The sequence below is a fragment of the Lepus europaeus genome, chromosome X, assembly GCF_033115175.1.
Source record: "Lepus europaeus isolate LE1 chromosome X, mLepTim1.pri, whole genome shotgun sequence".
Classification (NCBI taxonomy): domain Eukaryota; kingdom Metazoa; phylum Chordata; class Mammalia; order Lagomorpha; family Leporidae; genus Lepus; species Lepus europaeus.
In genome coordinates, this window is record NC_084850.1 from 130,458,281 (window position 1) to 130,464,686 (window position 6,406).

The following is a 6,406-nucleotide window of genomic DNA, read 5'->3' on the forward strand; positions in this document are numbered from 1 at the left end:
TGCACCCACGTGGGAGAGCAAGAAGAAGCTCCTGGCTCCTGGCTTCAGATCGGTGCAGCTCTGACTATTGTGGCCATCATGGGAGTGAACCAGCAGGTGGAAGACCTCTCTCTCTGTCTCTCTCTCTCTCTGCCTTTCACATAAATGGATAAATATTTAAAAATAAATAAATATGATGCAAGAAGAAACTGAAGATTGCCTGAAGTCTGAGAAGCTTAATGTTTTACAGTGGTCTTAGTTGAACTTTTTGGTAGAGCTTTTTCAAACCTCTATTTTTTTTTTTATTTATTTGAAAGGCAGAAAGATGGAAGTGGCATGGCAGAGAGAGATTTTCCATTTGCTGATTTATTCCCCAAATGCCTGCAGCAGCCAAGCCTTGGCCAAGCCTGAGCCAGGAGCTTGGAACTCAGTTGGGGTCTCCTACATGGATGGCAGAGACCCAACTACCTGCTGCCTCCCAGGGCGTGCATGGCAGGAAGGTGGAATTAGGAGCAGAGCTGAGATTCAAACCCAGGGACTCCCACATAGGCTGTAGCTGTCTTAATCACTAGGCCAAATGCTTGCCCCAGTTGAATTTGCTAATGGCTGTTTTTCCCATTTGCATTCTCAAAATTGAAATGCCAGGGCTGACGCTGTGGCATTGTGGGCTAAGCCTCTGCCTGTGGCGCCGGCATCCCATTTGGGCAACAATTTGTGTCCCAGCTGCTCCTTTTAAAAAAGTGAAATGCCAAGCTTAAGGACCCATGAGGGCGACCAGCATGCTGAGGGCTCTCGATCCGGATTCAAGGCTGCAAACACCTTGCTGCACTGGCCTCAGGAGCACCCAGTGATGGGCTGGGTGGGAGGGCAGAGTCCCCTGTGGCCCATCCTTCGGGCCCTGTGACAGGATGGGATGATGGGGACTGTCCCCCTACCAGAAGAGAGGCCCCCCCCCCCAGGAGGACACGTGCCATGGTCAGATAAATACGTTGCATTCGCTTCCCCAGCAAACAGGCGAGGGTGACACAGGCCCCAGAGCTCTGCACCTGCAGCAGTCAGTGTGGCCTGGTGTGTCCAAGGAGGTGACCTCCAAGGTCGCTCGTCCCCCAGAAGCCACTGCTGCCTCCTGCCATCCCCAGCACACATACACTCGGGGTGCCGACTGGCTGGGCTTCTCCCCAGGGGTGTCAGCCCGGAGACAGACCGAAATTCTCAGGCAAATTTTACTTCATCCAAGGCAAGCTCTTGTAGTTAATGCAACAAGTGGGCAGGCGTGCGCCTTTTCCTTGTGCCGCTCTCAGCCCCGTCTCAGCGCCCTCTGCCTGTCTGTCCCCGCCTGTCTCCCACACACAGACGCACACAGGCACACACATGCCGTGCAGAGTACCCGATGGGATCCAACCTCACAAGCCCTAGGATGCAGCCTCGTGGCGTCCTGTGGCTCTTCTGGCCTCTCCATCTCTCCGCACAGAAAACATAAGTTGGCCACGCTGGCTCACTAGGTCTTGCCCGCCCTCCCCGACTGTCTCCTTCCTAGGCCATCCTGAGACGTGTTCCCAAGGTCCTTGGAGCCCCAGACCCTGGGCGGACACAGGGGAAGGGACAAGGCAGCCCGAGGGCGGGGGCGGAGTCCACATGTGGCTCTCACACCTAAGACCTGCCACCCCCAGCGTGTCCTGGCTTTCATGCCGCGAGTGTCCACGCTCAGTGGTTGTGCCACAGCCCTCGGGGTTGCGCACAGAAATGACGGCATGAGCTGCATCATGGCGAGGGTGAGCACTGCTCCGTGACCATGTCGAGTCCCTCGGCTGTGCTGGGGGCCCCTGGGCTGTGCTGCTGTGGGCTGCACTGAAGTCCCTCATGCCTCTTCCGGCCACACGCTGGGTGCAGCCCGCTGGCTCAGCTGCAGGGAAACAGCTGGGTGATGGGCACCTGGCCTGTCGGTGTGGGAGTAGTGTCACCTGCCTGGGACAGACACGGCGTGGGGTGGGGCAGTGGGTCTCAGCCTGGGGCCCCTGAGCGTGCCCTGGCCAGAGCATGGGAGTCTCTGGGCCGGGGCCTTGGCATCAGAGTCTCTCTGGCTCCCTTGGTGACCCTGAGGTACGGCTGTGGGGCGGGGGCAGAACAGGCGTCCCTGGCCCTCAGTCCCCTCGGGACACAGCAGTGGCTGCGTCTGCTGCCTCACCTGCTGCAGCTCCCTCGCCAGCACCGTCCCTGCCTTCCCTCTGCTGCTGGCCGAGGTCCCCACCAGCCTTCCGTGCCCTGTCCCGGAAACACCCGGGGGGCCACTTCAGCCCCCGCCCTGCTGTGGCAGTGGCTCTGTCCTGGGGCTTTTCTTTCCGCCTCCACCGGGAGCTGTGGGGTCTGCTGCGGCCAGGCAGCCTCTCAGGTGCGGCCCTAACACACTTGTCCGTCCACGACGGGTGCGGAGGCTTCTTTCCACGAACTTGGCCCCTCCAGGCCACCTTCGCTCTGCACCCTTCCACGATGTCCCGAGAGGCTCCCACACTCGCTGCTGCAGAGGCCCGAGGTCGCGGGCTTGGGGCTGTCAGGACACCTGCGAGGCTCCCTGTGGGTGTGGGGTGTGGCGTGGGGAGGGGGAGGTGCAGCAGAAGGCACTGTCCTCGGATTATAGAAGCTTCAGTTGCTTCATCTGCTGTCTTATCCTCTCCTGTATCTGCTTACATTTCACTTTATGCTGGATATTGTATTTAAAATGTCTTGTTGAAATATGCTGGCATTGTGTTCACAGGAGAGAGGGTTTGCTTTCTGTAGGACCTCTGGGAGAGCTAAAGCCCAGGAGGTGACAGGAGGAGGAACTGCAGGTGGAAGGAGGAATCTGGTTAACTCTGGATGTCTGTTACAGGGCAGCTGCCAAGCTGCTGTCTCTTCATGGGCCCAGAGGCAGGAGGTAGTTGACCCGCTGTTGGTGGGTTCACCATCCTTTGATGGGTTGGAGCGTCTGTTTGGTCCTTCAGTCCCACAAAACCACAAAAAGTGCAGTCCCACCTCCTCTCTCCTCTTCTGGCTCAGTAAATGCCCGAGAGCAAAAGCAGTACTCTCAGCTGTTCACACCTCTGTATGTTTCCAGTCTTTCCCAGATCCCTAGCTCAGCAATGGCTATAATTTTGTGAACTTTTTGGTGTTCTGTAATATTATTATGTTTTCAAAATATATCATCCAACTTTTAAGCTCTTGGAATTTGTTTTTAATTTTTTAAAATTTATTTGACAGGTAGAGTTATAGACAGTGAGAAAGAGAGAGAGAGAGAGAGAGAAAGGTCTTCCTTCCATTGGTTCACCCCCCAAATGGCTGCCACGACCAGCGCATCGTGCTGATCCGAAGCCAGGAGCCAGGTGCTTTTTCCTGGTCTCCCATGTGGGTGCAGGGGCCCAAGCACTTGGGCCATCCTCCACTGCCCTCCTGGGCCACAGCAGAGAGCTGCACTGGAAGAGGAGCAGCCGGGACTAGAACCCAGCACCCATATGGGATGCCGGCACTGCAGCAGAGGATTAACCAAGTGAACCACGACGCCGGCCCCAAACTCTTGGAATTTTCAAATTTATTAAGAGGCTTTTGGGCAGGTGATACATGCAGTTTGTTTGTTTGTTTTTAGGCTGCAGAATGCCAGGTTGTCCCCAGAAACCCCTGCTCCGAGCATCGCCTCTGTGCTCCAGCTCGCACCGGAGAATAGGGAGACAGCATTACCAGCGTCTCTTCCCACTGCACGTGAATGCTGCTTCGGTAAGTGAGGAACTGGAAAGCTAACCTGAGGAGTGCCAGTGAGGAAGCCTTTCTTCCCTCCCTTCCATCACTGTCCATGGAAAAGAGGGGCCAAGCTAATGAGTGCGCAGGACTGACCTGACATGAGACTGACGGACATGGTTGCCTGTCTGTTGGACAGCCAATTACATGCCATGCACAGGCCTCGTGGAGTCCTGGATAGGAGAAGGGGATGCAAAAGGGGGAGTGCATCAGTTCTAGTCCGACATGAAGAGAAAAATGACGCAATCGTTTGAACAGAACAAGTTGGACATAGAGAAGTATGAAGTGCTACTGAGAACCGAAGGGATGAGGGACTGGCTAGTGAGAAATAAAGAACACTCGCAAGAATCCATGAACTAGTTGTAAGGAATAAGCACTACCCTTAGGGCTGAGATAGAGAGCCAAGATGCACAAGTATGGCTCACGGAATGGCACGTGGGTCACTGGGGCTGCACTGGTGGAACTTGCTGTGAAGTCACACTCTGAAACTTGTGCAAAGCATCAGAAACCTGCCTTCTAGAACTTGTCAGAAATCTGCCCTCCAGAGGCAAGCTGCAGTCTGCCACAGAGCACAGGGAAGCAGGAGGCCAAATTCTTTTCCTGCAACAAGGTCTCCAGCACCTCCTACTCACAAAAGCTGAACTTGAGCCACTGGTAAAGGAAAATGTATTTAAAGGGCCCTTATCCATGTTCCCAGAGCTGGCAAAAGTGAGTGAAGTTGGAGCTGAGGTAGATGCACATCAGTAATTCATACAGTGTCTCCTTTCTAGTTCTCTGTGTACTCTCCTACAGAGGCATTCTGTACTCCCTCCTGCAGAGACATTTGCAGTCCCGGGCAACAGCAAAACATCTGTGTATTTTTCACTAATGAACAAGGAACTTTCCAAGGGGAATTTTCTGCCTAGTGTTTCAGTGGCTGGTTAGGCAGCCTGCATCCTGCATCCCACATCAGAGTGCCTGGATTCAATCCCCAGCTCCACCCCTGATTCTGGTTTCCTGCTATGCCCACCCTGGGAAGCAGCGGATGATGGCTCAAGTACTTGGGTTGCTGCAAAACTTTGTGGAAGACCTGCATCGAACACTGGACTCCTGGCTTTCACCTGCCCCTGCCCCAGTGGTTATGGGTAATTTGGAGAGTGAACCAGAGGGTGGAAGCTCTCCTTCTCCTTTTCTGTCTCTCCCTGCCTGTCAAAATAAGTAAGCACAAACTAAAAATAAATATTAATTAATTAAAACAAAACGTACATTTCCTTTGTACAAGTAAAGAAATTGTCACTTTTCTCCCAAAGGAGGAGAGAGATGGTGCTAAGAGTCAGTGTATGGGGCCACTGTTGTAGCGTACAGGTTAAGCCACGCCTGCAACAACAGTATCCCATGTGGGCGCTGGTTTGAGTCTCGGCTGCTGCGCTTTGATCCGGCTCCCTGGTAATGTGCCTGGGAAAGCAGCAGAGGATGACCTAGGTGCTGGGGCCCCTGCACCCACATGGGAGACCCAGATGAAGCTCCTGGTTTCTGGCTCCTGGCTGTTGTGGCCATTTGGGGAGTAAAGCAATGGGTGGGAGATTGATGTCTTCCCCCTTCCTGTCTCCCTCTGTAAATCTGCCTTTTAAATAAATAAAATAAATCTTAAAAAAAAAAGTCAGTGAGGCCAGTGCTGTGGCGTAGTGGGCTAAGCCTCCACTTGTGATGCCAGAATCCCATGTGAGCGCTGGTTCTAATCCCGGCTACTCCTCTTCCAATCCAGCTCTCTGCTGTGACCTGGGAAAGCTGCTTTCCCAGGCACATTAGCAGGGAGCTGGGTCTGAAGTGAAGCAGCTGGAGCTCGAACCGCTTCCCATATGGGGTGAAGACATGGCAGACAGCGGCTCAATCCCGCCCCTCCCCACCCCGCACCCACTGCTAACAGCACCAGCCTGTGCTTTGTAGTTTGTATCATTTAATTCTTGGGATCTTGTGAGGGGAGTGCTGTTAAACACATATAAGACTTTGTGCTGCTCTGTAGGAACTTAGAAGGAGGGAGGTGTGTTTTTTAGGATTTCTAGCTGACAAAATAATTTAAGTGCTAAAAGGGATAAAAAGGTTCCCTGCTGTGGGGTCCCAGTGGAGTGATTCATCCTTCTCAAGGGGCTGGAGGAAAGTGTCTTGGTGCGAGCATTATTAGAGACATCCTCCTACTGGCACAGGCCTTGAAGCTTGTGAAGATTTTCCAGATGCAAATGGAACCTGAAGTACAATAACACAGGGAACATGGCCATGCGCTATGGGGGTTGATGGGCGTGTTGGAATCATAACTAGTGGCACTAGCTTTGTTGCTTTGAGCAAGTTAAGCTCTCCAAGCCTCAGATTTCTCGTTTTTGAAACGGTTCGCCGAAATGGACTTCTTACGACAGCTTGACTAGGACGCCGGAAATGAGTTGTAGGGAGCGCTCGGTAAATCATAACGGGCATTCCCTTATGGAGGAAAAAGACACGCCGCTTTTTTGGAAAATGATGTAGCGAGAGAGCAGAGTAGCTGAAGTCTAGGGTGGCATGGAAGAATTAGTAGGAGTGATTAGGGGCACATGTTACGAGCTGTAGTATTTTCGATTCTGTTCCTGAAGCCGGCATTGGATGTGCGCGCGCAGCCCTGAACGTTAGTCTGAAGTCAGTTCTCTTACACTGT